At 38.3% G+C, this 18,616-nt stretch overlaps 1 long non-coding RNA gene across 1 annotated transcript; it reads left to right on the top strand.

Annotated features, from left to right (window-relative positions):
- The first annotated feature begins 1,794 nt into the window (after positions 1–1,794).
- Positions 1,795–2,623, top strand: LOC149552140 (uncharacterized). The gene is made up of 2 exons (XR_016353351.1): positions 1,795–2,037; positions 2,157–2,623. It is a non-coding gene; the product is annotated as an uncharacterized LOC149552140 (long non-coding RNA).
- The last annotated feature ends 15,993 nt before the right edge of the window (positions 2,624–18,616 follow it).

Below are 18,616 nucleotides of genomic sequence, written 5' to 3'. Positions count from 1 at the left end.
TCATATAACTATAAATCAAATATCTCTGAAACTAACACATGCATGAAACATACCTAAAAGAGTTTGGCAATTAGAACATAAAAGCTACCTATGAGTGGGTATTACAGCTAGGTTGAAGTTGACGTATGAGAAAGTGATGAAAATGATTACTGATAGGAAGAATAGAAGGGAATAAGGTTGTAACTCGATTAAAGTGAATGATAATTCACATTCTTTTATGATCAAAGTCACTTTGATACTACACATTGATAAAATACCTGCGAAGTTGGAAATATTGATAGATGAAATTAAGGAAGTGGGGTACATGCCTAAAATTAAGTTATATGCTTCATGTGCTCGGGATAATAAGAATGAATGCTATCTAATGCACCACAATTACAAAAAAATAGTGACTACCATGCGTGGGTGATCGCTAGATTGTCATCAAGATGTAAATAGTTTCAAACACTTAAGGGAAAATTTATCTTGAAATAATTTAATGAAAAAAAAGTATAGAGAAGAGAATAATTAGGAGGAAACCTTTTGGCAAGACTTACACAAGATAGAACTAAATAGAATTAGGGAAAAATGAGGTAGGCGAAGGAGTAAAACTCATTAAAATTTTCTCTATGTAATAGACATTGATTAGAGTTATAAAACTCTCATCACTCAATCTGTGTAAGGTTTCTTCGATGAAGATGCTTCATGAGCAATTTTGAACTCTAATAAACATTTATCACTTCTTAGCAACTGTAATAACATATACGTAAATATTTTATAATTTTACATTTATATCTATAAACTCTTGTGAATATAATTTTCCAAATCATATAAGCCTAGTAATTTATTATAGGATTTGTTTAATATTAGTTTTTAACTTTATATGCCTAACAAACATATTAGATAGTTGCGATGTGAATATCAGGATTTAATTGTGTGATTTTGAGTCAAACTCGATGACCCATGTTTCATGAGTAGTGATTCAACATGAATCCATCTCTCATGAGAATAAATGGAACACTTAGCACTCATTGGATCTAGGTGATGCTCACAGGGGTGAAGCACCGGGACTTCCCGGGAGGTCACCCATCCCAGTACTACTCCAGCCTGAGCGCGCTTAACTACGGAGTTTCCTCCACAGTTAAACCCAAAGCTTGCAACCCCATTTGCAAAACCTTCACCAAGTGTTGTGTCTTATGAACCATTTATTAGAAATCCCCTTAAGCTCATCAATTGATAAGTAGGAGATGATTTCCACAGCTAGTCAAATTGTGATGTGAATATCAGGATTTAACTGTGTGATTTTGAGTCAAACTCGATGACCCATGTTTCATGAGTAGTGATTCAACATGAATCCATCTCTCATGAGAATAAATGGAACACTTAGCACTCATTGGATCTAGGTGATGCTCACAGGGGTGAAGCACCGAGACTTCCCGGGAGGTCACCCATCCCAGTACTACTCCAGCCTGAGCGCGATTAACTATAGAGTTTCCTTCACAGTTAAACCCAAAGCTTGCAACCCCATTTGTAAAACCTTCACCAAGTGTTGTGTCTTATGAACCATTCATTAGAAAGCCCCTTAAGCTCATCAATTGATAAGTAGGAGATGATTTCCACAGCTAGTCAAATTGTGATGTGAATATTAGGATTTAACTGTGTGATTTTGAGTCAAACTCGATGACCCATGTTTCATGAGTAGTGATTCAACATGAATCCATCTCTCATGAGAATAAATGGAACACTTAGCACTCATTGGATCTAGGTGATGCTCACAAGGATCAACTATATTAGATAGTTTCTAAATAAACCTAAAGAACTTCCTTGATTTAAGAATATGAGAGCCTGGTTCCTCTTGAATGCAAACCATTTTGGGACTTCACTTCCCTAAAGTTGATATAGCGATGAAAGAGCGGGCTGCGATATCACCTTGAGAAAAATCTTGCTTCCGCGATGAACAGTCATAAGGTCATTGCGCTGCTGAAAAGAGCCACTGAAACTAAAGACATACATCTAGGCAAGCTTATCCACGCTCTCCTTATCAAGACTGATTACCAGGTTAATTTTATTTTTGGTAAAAACAAAGATTTTCTTAACGACGAGCGCCAAATGCTATAGTTGGGAAATTGCACAGTATCTGTTTGATAAAATATCTCATGGATTGTAATGAATTGCAGTGCATGCCCAGTTCGGACACTAACCGAAGACCTGCAAACCCTCCCAACAGATGGAACAGAGAAGACCATCGCGAAGTTGCTTCACCATCGGATTCGGCTTCAAAACCCGTTCCGATATAGCAGCTACTATTAAAGGCAAACGGACTCGCGCCCATGTTGTAAATGTCGGATTAGAAGGCGAAGTCTTTATAAAAAGGGCTGTGGTTGACATGCTACGAAGTTGGGGAATAGGAAGGATTCACGCAATCTGTTTGAAAAAATGCCCGAATATGCCATGGTGCCAGGGACGCCGTAGTGGCATTCTAGATGTAATGTAAAATGTGTATCTATTGAGGGCGCTGTTTATTTTATTCGATGGTATAAATCCAAAACCATTCGTCTATGAATTTTGAATGATCTCATCTGTGCATGGTTATTCGTCTTGTGGGAAGTTATATATATGATAAAGCGGTATTTTCTAAGTGTTATATCTAAGAATATATGATGACATTTGAAGAAGTCTTTAGTGTTGGCTACTGCATATTACAGTTGAATGTAGTAATCACTGCTTTTGATGTATGCTCTTGTGTCTATAAGGTCCTTGGGTAATAATTTGAATATTCTGGTTTGTTGTTACGTTGACGGTTTTGTTGCTAATATGTTTCAGACAGTGTCATGAACATTTTACTGGTTATTTAGCTCTCCAACCTATAAGTAAGACATGCTTTGATGGTAATTCTTGGGGTTTGAATAATTAGTTTTATTAATCGAACTGGTTTATGCTGTAAGCTTCATAAAATATTATCTTGTCCCTTTAGCCTACAATCGACTAGATGCCATTAATTGTCTCTAATAATAACAAGAACAATAATAGCATGGTAAATAGTTTATATTTCAGCTATACATGCCTTTGCTTATTTTAGCAATTGGTTAGAAGTAGCATATCTTTTTTTCCTTTTCTTCCTCTTTTATAACCCTGCACCGTTCCCCTGATCACTTCCTTGCCCTTCCATCCTTGTAAGTGATAAATCAACAAATCAAATCACAAAATTTTGCTCATTTTGATATTGAAGCACTTATTGATCCAAAATATTGATCCTAAGATACCTTTCATGCATGTCTGCCATTGAATTTGGTTACATCATTTTGCCCAATCTCATTGTTTTGTATATAAGTTTTGACTAAATGTTACTGCGTGTTTTCTACCTATTTTTCTAGTTTGTAATTATCGTTAAATTCAGTGACCTGTATAATCTAAGGGCCATAACAATTGTTAAGGTTGACATTAATCTTTGCAGTAACCATGTGAATTGATGGCCCATTATGAATGGACACACTTTTCATTGCCAATAATTTAACATTTCGCTGAATTGGCTGAAGTTTATTTTCTATCACCTTAGGAACTAGCTATAATTTACTAAACAAATGCCACTTTACACTCAGTTTCGGTGACCCTTTGAAGCATTGATCTTCTAGGATTGGTGAAAGTTTTGATGCACATGTGGTACTATTGAGATTTCCTAATAGTTTTAACTGCTATACGTGTTCCAGTTATGATCCTGTATGGCAACAATGTCAACTATTGGCCATTTATTTTGCACCTTTCGCCAGCAAATTGCATACACAAGAGTAGTCAGTTTCTCTGAACGGAGCTTCTAGTAAAATTGTACAATTAAGTTATGAAGTCACACTAGGAAATTTCCTGACTGTCAAAGACAACAGGGGATGGTGGAGTACTTCCCAATCCTTCCTCTGAAATGTCTTGTCTGGCATGTACTTGAGATCTTGGGTATACATCTGCGTGGATTCCCTATATTTTTCTTGAGTAAATGTGGGCCATTTAATTCCAAAAAAAATTGCTAATCTTTTTGCGAAATGATGTCAAGTATTTTTGTGACAGGCTTTTAGATACAAATATATTCAAATTTGATTTTAAAATAATTTTAATTGAATTTCACTGTTGTTGGTTGTGTGCGTATAACTCTGCTCAAAAAATAGAGCTCAGTATTTCAGTATCAATTTTTAGTTCCAGTATCAATATTTTGAAAATTAGTGCTTTATGTTGTTCATAACTTCATATCATATGAGTCTGGTCCCAACTAGGAGCTCCAGCTTAGCCTTCCATAACGAGGTGGTGGTCAATGAGGTAACCATGTCTATTATCCTCACTCCTGACAGCAAATCTACTACAGTTGGCAAATCCTCTGATGCTGACAAAGAGCGCCAGACCAGATCAAGACTAGGAACAAGAGGGCTAATATGGGGACGGAAAGCAAAGTTGGGAGACCATCTGAGAGGGTGCAAAGACATAAGGTTGTGGCAAGGGAGATTGCCTGTTGTAGGCAGTTAACCCTAGATGTCAACCAAAAGACTAAAAGATGAAGTTCCTGAAATGGAACATTAGGGTGCTAAACAGTCCCCAAAAGTAATCTACTATTAAACACTACATTCTTGATCATAAAATTGATATTTTATTGCTGCAGGAAGTCAAGATGTTGTTTAAACTTTCTCCATGATTGTTGACAGATTTTGGCCAGGGGCCTCATTCTATTACTGTGAGACTGTTGGTGCCTTGAGAGGGATTGCAACTATGTGGAATACAAGTAAAGTTGAGGGAGAAGCTCACGTTTTCTCTCAAAATTATCTTGCTGCTACTTTTAGAATGGGAACCTTATTATATTACTCTTAAGGCTGTTGGGGCCTTGGGAGGGATTGCAACTATGTGGAATTGAAGTAAAGTTGATGGAGAAGCTCATGTTTTCCCTCAAAATTATCTTGCTATTACTTTTGGGATGGATAGCCTTCGTTGGCATCTCTGCAACATTTATTTCCCCAATAACTGCATGGGTAGAATGTTGATCTGCGAAGAGATTGCTGATAGCATTCTTGATGATCAAAATGCCAGTTAGCTGGGGATTTCAACTCCCTCTTATTCCCCTCAGATGACCTGGGACATATTATGGATTACATTTACAGTATGAGCAATCTTTCTTTACTCATCAGCAAAACAGGTCTTTTTGATCCAAAGCTTCAAGGTAACCCCTTCACCTGCTCCGACAATAGGAAATGTGCCTACCTCATCCAGGTTAGGCTGGATAGATCTTTGATCTTCTTCACGTGGCATATGGGATTTAATACTACTCTGAGAGCTCTTCCTAGGACTACTTCTGACCACAACCCTCTTTTCCTACACTGGGTTGATAAGCCTAACTCTGGTTCACTTCCCTTTAGGTATGAGATTATGTGGACTGCCCATCCAGATTTCAGGGACCATATTTGAAGATGGTGATCTACTCCTATCCGTGGTTCAGCTATGGATAGTGTTTCAAAAAAAGGTGGAGTTTATTAAGAGGGAGGTGAAAGGATTGAATAAATCTACACTTGGGATATCTTTAAGAAGAAGAAAGAGATCTTTGCTCAATTGGATAATATATAGAACCAGATGGCAGCTGGGAATCTCTCTCAATCCTTACATATGGAAGAGGATGAATGCAAGGCTAATTGGAAGGAGAACCTTGCAAAAGAGGAAATCTACCGGAAACAAAGATTGACGGTCCAATGGCTGAAAGAGGGAGACTGAAATTCTACCTTCTTCCACAAAACTGCTAGTAACCATAAAAATAAATAATTATCAAATGTTTACTAGATGAACATGGGCAGTCGTGGTCATAGATCATGCCCAACTTGGTCAGATTGCTTCCTCTTATTTCATGCAGATGTACACAGACAATAGGGACATAACTTATATTGAGCTACAAGACTGACTTTTGAACCAGCCCTCATTGGTCATCAATGAAGAAGATAATGGTCTTCTCCTTTCTTCTGTCTCTGTAGAACAGGTCAAGCTGGCTGTTTTTGCCGTGGGTGCCTATAAAAGTTTGAGGTTGGATGGGTTCCCCCTGCTTTCTTCCAAGACTTGTTGGACATAATCAGCTTTTATGTTACTATGGCCGCAAGGGATTTCCTCAGGATGTGTAATTTGCTGTTGAAGATTAATGACACTTACATTGTTCTTGTCCCTGAATCTTAGGACCCTAAAAGTATGACTGACTTCATGCCGATCGGATACCATCTACAAGATTTTCACTAAGGTGTTAGTGAATAGATTAAAACTGCTCTTGGATGATTTCATCAACTCTAATCATAACTGGTTAGGCAAATCTCAGATGTTGCAATTACAATACATGGGATAATTTACTCCATGGACATGTGTAAAGACCTAGGTGTGCCTTTTAAGGTAGACATCTCTAAGTGTTATGTTAAAGTGAATTGGTGTTTTCTCTATAAAGTTCTACTAAAGCTTGGGTTCAGTCATAGTTTTGTTGAAATAATCAGGGATCATGTGGAAATTGATCAATATCCGGTTCTGGTAAATGGGATCCTTGGGGGCTGTTCAAGGCTGGTAAAGGCATTGGGAGGGTAATCCTTTGTTCCCCTATCTATTCATTATGGTTGTAGAGGTCCTTGGCTGAAATGTCATGAACCTGGTCTCTACGGGTAGAGTCTGGGGAGTCAAAACTGCTTCCACTCTCCTCCCTTTGTGTCACAACAATTTTTCGATAAGACCTTTTTCTTTGGTATATCCTCAGTTGTGGAGGCAAGGGAATGGAAAAATCTTCTTGGGGATTTTGCTAGACCCTTAGGCCAGAGTATAAATTATCATAAAAGTACTGTATATTTTTTCAACACTAAAGTTGATCTTCAATCTAAAATTCTTAACATCCTAGGTTGTCAATCTGCAAAACTTCCAAGTACTTACTTGGGCCTTCCCCTAATGGTCAAGGAAGCTTCCTTGAACTTTTGAAATACTATCATGGAAGAATCTAGAGAAAACTAGCAGGTTGGAAAGGAAAACTTTTGAGCAAAGTTGGAAAACTTCAACTTTTCTATCCAAGATTTTTGGGTCTATGACTCAGAAACTAGAGAAAATTCAAGGAACTTTTCTCTAGACAAGTGTTGAGGAGAAAACAAGACCGGCTCTAGTTAAGTGGGATACAATTTGTCTTCTCAATGTGCGGCGGGGAATCCGCAAGCTTATTGGCCCAGATAAAGCTCTGATTTAAAAAAGTGGGTGAAACCTTATGGTCGGTGCTATAGATTGGTGCAAAATTATGGAAGCAAAACACCTCATTAGAGACTACTTTAATAGAGCTCTAAATACCTAGGATTTTCCCTCTAGATCAAAAATCTAGAACAATATCCTCAAATGTGGGACCCTCTTGAGAGTTGGATTAAAATGACAAGTGGGGGATGAAAGAAGCCTTAGATTTTAGGAATATAATTGGATTGATGACAAGCCTCTTGGATGGGCGGTTTTGTATTTTGAAGAGTAGGCTAACAGATCATTTTGGCAAGTACATTGTCGATTATGTGGACCTTGGGGGGATATAGAAAAACATAGCGCAGTATTTTAGGGATAGGTCTGCCATGTCTATTAGAATTGAGGATCTTCAATCTGTCTTGGAAGGTTTGAGGATACCCATGTTTGCTAGAGTAGATAAAATAATGACTTAGTCTGGTGCTTTTACCATCAAATCGGCTTACAAGCTGCTAACAAAGAACCAAAGTGATAAGAATTCTTCAAAAAAAAGTTTGGAACTTGTAGCTAATTCCGAAAATCAATTCCTTCTGGTGGGTTGTGATGCATGGAAAAATTCTGACATAGGACAATCTTGTGAAGATAGGTTTTGTCTAGCCATTAGATGTGTGTTGTGCAAAAGGGCTGAGGGACCGTCCACCACTTATTCATTCATTGCTAGTTTGCTTCCTACATTACGAATAGGTTCTTTGCACGTTTTTCTTTAGTGGGTTTTCGGGTGGAATATTCAACAACTCATTATTGAATGGCCCTCCTCCTCGGATCTCACTTTTATTAGGCAACTTTGGAGGAAATCCCTCCTTATGTCTATTGGAGCATTTGGAAAGAGAGAAACAATAGGATTATCTAAGGATACAACCACTTCTCTTGACAATGTTTTTCTTTTTTGCTGCAAGCTGTTACTTGAAAACATATCGGGAACTAGTTGGGAAATCCCTACTTTCCCTCCAACTATGGACAAATTAATTGTGGAATGCTCGAGGTTGGAGGAGAGGTTATAAGGGACCATAAAGGTTAGTTTTGTTATTTTTTTGCTTAGTTACCTGGTTTTGCAGTTTTGCCCCTAGAACCATGCCTGAGTTCAAACTAGTTTGAAATACTGGTCTGATTCAGCCCAGGTTCGAACATGGTTCGATTTTCTTAGGGTTGGTTTGAACCTGCAATCTAGGAATTCAAACCCAGGCGAATTTCAGCTGCCCAGATCGAATTTGGTGTGAACCTGGGTGAATTTTCGGCAACAAACGACTTTCAAGGCTTTTTTTTATAACAAATTTGATATTGTTTTGAGTTCCGCAGCACTAAAAACTGAATGTAAATAGGTTATTTTGGCTTTTAACATCATTTGTGGTGTGCAAATAGGTGATTTCGTGAGCAAATAGGTGATTGAGCAAAAGTAAGTTTGTGCAAGGTGGAGTTGGAAGATTGTATTGTTGGCTATATTGAAGTGTTTGTGTCTCATTGCTACATCTTTGCAAGCTTACAATGGCAGGAAGATGATGAATATGATGAATATTAAAATTTTATACATTATGATTAGTTGAAACTTGAACTTGAAACAATGATACTTGAACTACTTGTTATGATTTATGGATCATGATTTGATTTTGATGTTTTCAATTTGAATCTTTGATGTGATTCATGGATCATGATTTAATTTTAATGTTTTAAATTTGAATCTTTGATGTTGAATTTGAAAATTGAAATATGTGATGGTATGATCTTGATTCATGATGCTATGATTACATGTTTAAAGTTTATGCCTATGGTGTTTTTCTTGTTTAAATGATTAAATCTTATGGATTTATGATACTCTATGCTTCTAGGCTTCATAAATATGTATATTTATAATTTTTTATAATTTTTACATTTTTTTGTACGAACAAACCGAAAACCTTTTCCTAAATTTTGCCATACCGGCAAATTGGTTATTCGCACCCGTATTTCAAATCGAAGGCAGACCGGTTACTAAGTTTTTTGGGGGTATTTGAAGAAGAATCATATTGTGAACTAGGCGGAGGGAATGACCCTCCTTTGGGGTCTAAAAATTGCTATTTCAATTGTTACCTTGAGATTGCAAGGGCATTAAACTTATTATTGAAGTCACCTGTAGGCCTACTTAAACTAGATGGAGGGTTGAGGGCTTTATTATGGACATCAAAATGCTTTTTTCAAGCTTGGGTGGCTTCACCCAAAACATACCTACAGGGAGGGAATGTTGCAGCTGACTCATTAGCTACTTTGGGATTGTGGCAAATCAGCTTACGTTGTCAGAGAGATGGGAATCTATTGCTGAAGACAACTAAATGTCTCTTAAGGAAGGAAGAATACAATGCCACTATCGACAATGATGTTTGAATTTGCTTTCTTTCTTCTTTGGGTTGGCGCTCTCACACTGATAGGGCGTAACTTGAACATTACCTCTTTTTTGAATTTGAAGTTAGCACTCATGGCTGATAAATAGGGTGGATGGTAATTGATCATGTGGCCAATACCTTTTGACATGTCACTGCCTCTGTATCCTTAGTGTTACAAGATGGTTGATTCATAATTCAAATTGGTGCCAAAGTACATTGGTTGGAAGTTGTGATATTAATGACCCCATTTTCCCTTTAGATTTCTTTGGATTTGGTGATAGGTTGGAAGGCATTTCTAGCCATCTTGGCTTATGGGTGATGTACTCTTCGCATGTGATGGTGGTTTCTCTGATAGAGGAGATGTGCGACGATGCTTATCATAATAATTACACCATTTATTACTGGAAGTTGTCTGCTCATCTAGATGTTTCCATTTTGAGACTTATTTTGCTCAATTTTTTCGACCTAGATAATTTTCAAACCAGTTCTACTATTACTGCTCCTTTTAACTTAGATACTATAGTGCTGACAGGCTTCTTGTTAAGCTCGACAAGGTGGATGGTTACATGAACAATCCTGTGGTTTGGGTCATTTTTAAAGAGGAAGTTATTGATCAATTCATGGAGAACATGGTTGGTTTCTATGAGAGCTTGTCTCGTTAGTTTGTCTCTTCATGGGAGGAAAGAAGAGTAATTATTGGTGGCATTAGCATTGAGGTTAATGAGGATGTTACTGCTCAAGCTATCGGTCTCTCCATGGAAGGCAGAAAGTGGAAGAAACTAGTAGGACAAGTGATGTTATTATCTTGAACCAAATTTTCCAAGCCAACAAACACCCTATTAAATGTCGTGGTGGGTTCAACAATGAAAAGTTTCCACCTTCCTGGGTCTAGATATTGTTGATGTTAGTTTTTGTACCACTACATAACATATTAGCAATTGAATATCTGATACGGGGTATCAAACACACAATTCCTCTCTTGAAAAGTTAATACTTATGCAAACATAAGCAAGAACTCCAATGTTCTTTACACTTGTGGATACTAACTTAGTATATCGATGTGATTCGCTGGTAATCACGTAGGCGGCCTTACACTATTTGTTTGAGGATGACTTGGACTTTGGTGGAATGCTGGTGATGGTGATTTGGTGTGAATGCTAGATGATGTTGATGGAGAAGGTGATGGTGATGGAGGGTGAATGTTCTTGTGACTTACGGCTTCCTAACTTTCCTCTTCAAAACTCCAACTCCTAACTACTTGCTATTCTACTCCTACTCCTATGAATGGAAAGATTAGCAAATGGACGGGGATCAAATCTAATGAAAGTTAACCAGCGGCTCTACCTCCATAGATGCAATGATTCAGAGGAAAGTGAACTAGTTTACCACACAAGGCTTTTCAACAAGCCACTAGGATGCTAGTGGCCTAGTTATAAATACCTATCAAACATCTACTAATACTACCATGCAACTATCCATCTACTCTTTATCTTACTTAGCAACTTCTTGAAATGAAACTTACTTTAACAACTTCAAAATAAAAATCTTATTCTAATTAGTGGAAGTAGAAACCATGCAACAACACCAAAAACTCTTAATCACCATGCAAGTCACAACAATGAGAAAGAAAATAATTTTTTTGGTATTATCTTTGCAACAATTTTTTTTGACCTTTACAAATGAGAGCAAATGACCTTTTATAGAGGCCAGAATTTACAACCGATGGTAGAGATAAAGAGGCAAAATCAACGATCCAGATTGGATCCTAGAAACCCTAATTAGGGTTGCTACCCTATCAACCAATGAGAAGACGCCACCTCATTAATGGACCAATGAAAAAAAAAGAAAAGTGGTAACCAATGAGAAGGCACCAAAATGGTTGCCAATCAGAATTAGAGACTTGTCCTATCCTAGAAGAAGGAGAAATTGCCACTTGGGCTTACATCAAATGATCTTCTAATATAAATCTCCCTTTTTCTTTCATTCTTTTAGCGAAGGCAATGAACTTAGCTAGCCTTTTGTTGACTTCCTCCATGGGAGGGCAAGGTGTATGCTTTATCTTGAGCTTAGACAATTTCATTATGCTGTTTGTTGCTTGTAGTGTCTTCTCATGGTCTTTCTCATACTCTTTTGCGTATCCAATAAAGGCATTGAGGGAGGAAAGTGTGCCCAAATGTTTCTTGTTGATAGTAACCTTTCCTAACTCATCCAATCTTGATCCAAGCCTTGTCTCGTTGATGTCCTCAAAATCAAGTGCCACTCCAATGTTGCTTATCATGGTTGAAATGGAAGTGTCGATGCTTGGGTTGTGTTGTGCAACTGCATTGTGTATCTTCTCGAGTGTTCTCAATTTGGGTTTAACTATGGAGGAAACTCTGTAGTTAAGCGCGCTCAGGTTGGAGTAGTACTGGGATGGGTTACCTCTCGGGAAGTCCTGGTGCTTCACCCCTGTGAGCATCACCTAGATCCAATGAGTGCTAAGTGTTCCATTTATTCTCATGAGAGACGGATTCATGTTGAATCACTACTCATGAAACATGGGTCAATGAGTTTGACTCAAAATCACACAGTTAAATCCTGATAGCAATAGCACAATTTGACTTACTGTGGAAATTATCTCCTACTCTGATGAGCTTAAGGGGCTTTCTAATGAATGGTTCATAAGGTACAACACTTGGTGAAGGTTTTGCAAATGGGGTTGCAAGCTTTGGGTTTAACTATGGAGGAAACTTTGTAGTTAAGCGTGCTCAAGTTGGAGTAGTATTGGGATGGGTGACCTCCCGAGAAGTCCTAGTGCTTCACCCCTGTGAGCATCACCTAGATCCAATGAGTGCTAAGTGTTCCATTTATTCTCATGAGAGATGGATTCATGTTGAATCACTACTCATGAAACATGGGTCAATGAGTTTGACTCAAAATCACATAGTTAAATCCTGATAGCAATATCACAATTTGACTTACTGTGGAAATTATCTCCTACTTATCAATTGATGAGCTTAAGGGGCTTTCTAATGAATGGTTCATAAGGTACAACACTTGGTGAAGGTTTTGCAAATGGGGTTGCAAGCTTTGGGTTTAAATATGGAGGAAACTTTGTAGTTAAGCGCGCTCAGGCTGGAGTAGTACTGGGATGGGTGACCTCCCGGGAAGTCCTGGTGCTTCACCCCAATGAGCATCACCTAGATCCAATGAGTGCTAAGTGTTCCATTTATTCTCATGAGAGATGGATTCATGTTGAATCACTACTCATGAAACATGGGTCAATGAGTTTGACTCAAAATCACACAGTTAAATCCTGATAGCAATATCACAATGTTCTCAATCTGGTAGTCAAGGAAACAAACCAAGACTCTACTGTACTCAATCCTCCTTCATCAAACAACTTGGCCCTTTCCAAATATTTATCTGGTAGCCCAATGAACACATGTAGCCTAGGAATAGCTAAATCCTTGATTGGAAGGAAATCCTTCCACTCCTCTTCAAATAGTTTGAATTTATTTCTAACAATCACTAATGACCGGAATGTTGATATAAAGGAAGGCAAGAAATTCCGCCCATCTTGGATTGTATCATGGATCCAATCCTTGACTTCATGCAGCTGAGCCGATATCTCTTCTAGGTTGCTCCCGTTGTCTTGAGGAAGGGCTGCTTGATGCAACTGTTGGATAGGCAGGCAATCTCTCCAATATTTGTTCTCAGCCTCCAACTTTATGATCCTTTCATTTGCATTCCTCAACCTTTCTCTGATTGAAACTATACCCTCTTGGATCTCCTCACATTCCATGTCATTTGTGTTTCTTCCCAAGTTGTGCTCTGCTATTTCATATTCTTGTGCTGCAATCTCATCCAATGCCTTGTTGACTGTTGGTATAGCAATTTGAACCTTTTGGTGACCATTATTGTTGCTCCTAATTACCTTTTCAACTGTTTTTGCCATTTGTTTCTGGTTCTCGTTATCACCCTTTTCTATTAATCTTTGGATGTCCTCAACTGTTCGGGCAGTCACTACCTCGCCTCTTGGCATAAGCATTTGCCTTAACCATAGTGGTGCGGTGCATCTCCCCAAATTTGGATTTGGTTCGAATAACAAAGCATCACCAACAGCCTTGGGCGCTTGGCTTATTTCCTCAATGTCAATCGGCCCATCTTCTTCTTCACTAGTAACTGCCATGTCATCTCCATGTTGGTTTTCTGAGAGAGGAGAGTACTCAGTACTATCACTGTAACCACTTGACTCTGAATTAGAGCTTTACCTTGACCATGGTCCTTTGTTCACTTGTGTTATCTTCTTGACCTTTAGCCTTAGTTATACTTTCCCTTGACGGTAGTGCGTGTTGTCTCTTTGCTGGAGGTTGCATTTCTCAACCTCCAAATCTCTCTTCTTGCTTCGAACTATTTCTTGTTGCCGGCTACTTCCTTTACCCTTTTGTCCCACTGATTCTGTTGGACCCTCTTTTGGCTTCATTTTTTCATAAGTAAGGTGTATCCTTTGACTTTGTAGCTTCCTTAATCTTTCATTGTACCACGACTCGGTATGCAAATCAACTGTCCTTGTAACTGCCTCCAAGGAAGGATCTTGATGATCATCCCAATCTATTGGATTCAACTCTGTTCCTTGTACTGTAACATAATCTTCTCTTAGCACATCTCCATCATCTTCTAGTTGATCAGGAATATCAAGGCCTCCTCCATCTGATATCTCTCATCATGTTCAACGACAATCTCGAGAAAGCTGGCTTTCTCACATGAAAGCATCCTTGGCATTGGCCCAAAAGTCTTCTATAGTGGGAACATGTTTAAATGCATTTTCGTGAGATACCTTGATAATACATTAGGATCAAATCCTTGCCTTGCTCTGTACCATCCTAGATGATACCATTCCAATTCCTTCTCCGCAACTGCAAAGGCGACACGATTGGGGCAACTATCATTGCCAATTTCGAATGAGAAGGTAATTCCTATCTTACCCTCAAGTTTCATTATTTTGTCATAATGCTCAAGTTGCCTAGCTAATTCCATCAAAACTATCTTGTCAGGTGGGTATTATGGAAGCCTTTTGGGACAAATTGTGCTTTCTGCTACTCTAATGTATGTAAATTGCAGAAATTGGATGAATCAATTCCCATATTTCTTAATCTTTGCTTTTGCTTCCGATGAGAGCCTCCTAGCAGGTGTCCCTTGTAATACCCTTATTGTCTTCATGGAAAAGGTGTCACAAAACATTTTATAATCTTTGTTGTTGTGCAAGTGAAGCTATGGATAGCATTCATGCACCAAATATTGCCCCAACCCGTTGCCAATTTCTCCTAAGGCCTTAAGTCTAGGGTTTTTATACAATCTAGCAATCAGATAAAATAGATAGGACCCCATGTAGAATTGCTTTTGATTCTATACAGTTCTAAGTTGCAACTCTAGATTCTCGCTCATGATCCTAGCCCAATCAAATCTTCTTTTCCCTTTTTCAATTTCATCAATAAAGAAGTACATCCAGTTTTCGAATTGCATACCTTGAGCTAGGCCCATGATCCAGTTGAGAAGCACAATGAGATCTCCATATTCTGATTTGAAGTCTGCTACTTTGAGCCTCAATGATCTGGTGACTCCTTTCTTTCCTTCATGTAGCTAATCCTGTTTTAGATGCATGAAATAAGCCTCTTGGTTATCTTGAAATGGCTTGGCCACTTGGTCCATCATTACTATTGTCATACTTTTGTACTGAGGGATGTTAAATGCTTCTTCGATCACCTGTCCGTCGATGTTGACCAACACTCTCTTTCCATCGTCAAAAATGATGGATTTACTAACCAAATCAAACCTGGATGCACATTTCATAACCAATATGGACAAGGTAAGGTAGGAGGGAAAGCCGCTGCGTGTACAATTCCTCTTTTGTAAATCTTCTTTGCCATGGGGGATTGTCCTTCCATTAGTCTATCCTTTAGCTGTATCATGTTCACTGTACCAATATTGGTATCGGTAATTCGCCTCATTTTTGAGAAGGTGGTTTTGGGCATCATGTCTTCTTTGTCTTTCTTAACATTTGTTCCCTTAGGGTTCTTACTTGCACTAACATCTACCATCCTAAACACTTATTTTTGCCCCTTCGTTCTAGTGATATGGACTACCCTTATTGATCTCCAACCTCCTTTCTATTGATGGATTCTAATAACTTATTTTTGCCTCACCAAGTCCTATCACTACACTTATCAATCTCCAATCTTCGACTTAGGGGTGGGACTACCACTTTTTTTTGCCTCTTCATTGCTTTAGGATGGACTACACTTATATCTCCCAACTTCATTCCTAGGGTGGTCTGGCTTATTTTTGCCTCACCAGAATCCACTTATCTCTCCAATCTTCAACTTATAGATGAGATGATTAAGTGGTGGATGATGAATGCAAGAAGAACCAAGAGAAAAAAAACCAAACAAGAACAAAGAGTAAAATCTGCTTAAGGACCACCTTTCAACTCTAGAATGAGTTGAATTCACTTTTACCAATGGCTGGGTCTTTTTTGAAGTTCGGATCAGACCTAAGAATTTTAAGCCCTTTGCAAATAATGATGCCCTAGTTGAAGAAATCAGAATTTTGTCCTTTCGAAATTGCCCATGCATGTGTCAAAAAAAATCAGACTTCAATCACATGTTTCCTTTACCAAACAATACTATCCAGATCTGATGGAAAATTGCAGCTCCTCAAGAAAATCGGACCTAGGAAGAAATCACCAAGAAAGAAGTGCAGATCTGCCCTCAGAAAATCGCCAAACATGGAAATGTTCTCCCTTTGCAAAGAAAAATCGCCAAGAATGGAAGAAGGCTGCCTCTTGCTATATCTTAAACACATGCGAATCTGCTCCTTGTTAGAGAAATCATCCAAGGTAAAAGCTGCTGTGTCAAGGCAAGAAAGAGCCGCTCCAAGAGATAATCCGCCAAAGACAAGAGAAAACTGCCCTTTGCCAAAATCGCCAAGAATGGGAGAAGCTGCTTGATGGAATGAGAGAAGAAAGAAAGGGGAACCCCTTTATACTCAACTCTACACTCTCCTCCTAGCTGGCTGACTAGCCTTGGGAGAGAAAATTTAATTAGTGCACAATTCTGGCCTAGATTTAAATGCCAAGCTAAAAATTAACTTTGCCATAGTGAATTTTGCATTTTTAATTGCCGGTTAAGACCAAAATTGCAAAATAAAAATTAATAAAGCCTTGGAGATGTTAAACATTTCATTTAATAACGTTTTAGGTAATTAAAATATCATTTAAAATCGGATTTGGCAAGCCAAAATCAATTTTTCAATTTTAATTTGCCAATCTCTTTAAATATTTTAAAATCTTCAAGGCGAATTTAACCTATATTTAATGCCACTTTTTGCAATTTAATCCAAAATCGATTTTGCAATTTTATTTTATTTTTTTAACAAAAATAAATCCTTTCTCTAGAATCTAAAATCGATTTTCCAATTTGATTTCACCATCACAAAATTAATTTTTCACCAAAAATTAGAATTTTCAGAAACAATTAAATCTACAAAAATTTATTTTGAAAATGCTAAAGATTATATAATTACATCCAATTTTCAAAATAAAAACTATCTAAACCCAAAATTTTAGAAATTTATCCTGCCAAGAATAGTCCAAATTATCGAGAAAATGTTGTCTTTGAAATTTGTTCGGCCCAAGGATAAAATTACCAGTTCCGGAGAATGAAGTTAAGATTGGGTGAAAAAAAAATCTAACCCATCCCTCCCAGCTCAAAGGCGTCCAAGGCGAAATTTTTTCTAAAAGTGGAAATTTTTGGACAACGTCAAATTTTTTTTGCCAAGGCAATAAAAAAAAAATGGGGGTCCCCAAAATTTTGGGCCGATGGTGTGAGAACGTCACAACAGATATGTTCTATGGTCATGAAATATTTTACCTTAGAAAGTTATTTTGGGTTTTTTTATTATTATCATCTCTCCTCCCTGAATCACTTGAGAAACCATGACCTTATCTCTGTCCTTTTCTTCCTGCTCCACTCCATGGCTAGTAACGTTAGGGAAAATGCGGATCCTATAAAGTAGGGGAAGAATTACATGATTTCGCCCCGAGGCCTTATTTATGACCTATATAATTTCATCTTGCCCTCTGCCCTCTTCATGCTATCTTGGTCCAACCTGTCCCTCCCTCCCCCTAATCTCTCTCTGGTTGTATTTTTAATTTTACTTGCTACCAGTCCTAGAAGAAAACAATATCTCAAAAGTCTGTCTTATAGCCCGACCTGTGGAGGCCTCCCCCATGGAGTCTATTGACAAGCCTAAGGGTAATGAGCGGGACAATCCTAACCAAGAACCACCCAAGAATGCAAAATTTAATATTGTGGTCTCTACCTTTGAGGACTTGTAGGACACCGTGAGTAAGGAGGAGGAAACTGACAGTGAGGGCTGTTTGTCGCATGGCTTGGAGAGTCTTAAAAATAATAATAATGATATGGTCCCTGCTGCTGAAATTGAAGCCACTCCCCCTTCCCTGCCTCATGAGGAGTAGAATGTTGTCATGGAGGAGGTCTGTATGGTGCAAAAGGATGCTGAGGGTATTATTGGTAAACAAAAGCTGATATTGCTAGTATCAACGAAGGTATGCAGAAGTTGAAAGTCTGACGTTGCAGGTATTGAGAATAATTTGCAGTAGGTTAGTCAGTTCATGCTCTAGGTAATGTACAGCTCGGTGACCACACTTTGTCTGCTGCAGGGAAAGGTGAGCGATGGCAAGGTCATGGAGGAGGATGACTGTAAGGAGCTTTTTAAGTTCCTAATCGAAGAATGGGCACACATGTTGCTGTCCAAGACCACTGCCAGCAAAAAGGATTGATGCTCGCTTGTGGTTCCTTTTTTTTGACCTAGTCGGCCTCTGTGGCCTCAGTTTATATATTTCTGCTGGTAGTTTTAGACTCTTGAGAGACTTTTTTACAATTAGCCCTGCGTGGGTTAGCTTTAAAACTGTTAATACTTTCTATACTCTTATTAGTACCTTCTGGTTATCTTTTTGGTCGGCTATA

Source organism: Cupressus sempervirens, chromosome 6, assembly GCF_028749045.1.
Source record: "Cupressus sempervirens isolate cs-2001-9-10 chromosome 6, ASM2874904v1, whole genome shotgun sequence".
Lineage (NCBI taxonomy): Eukaryota > Viridiplantae > Streptophyta > Pinopsida > Cupressales > Cupressaceae > Cupressus > Cupressus sempervirens.
This window is presented reverse-complemented; position numbering and strand designations above follow the sequence as displayed.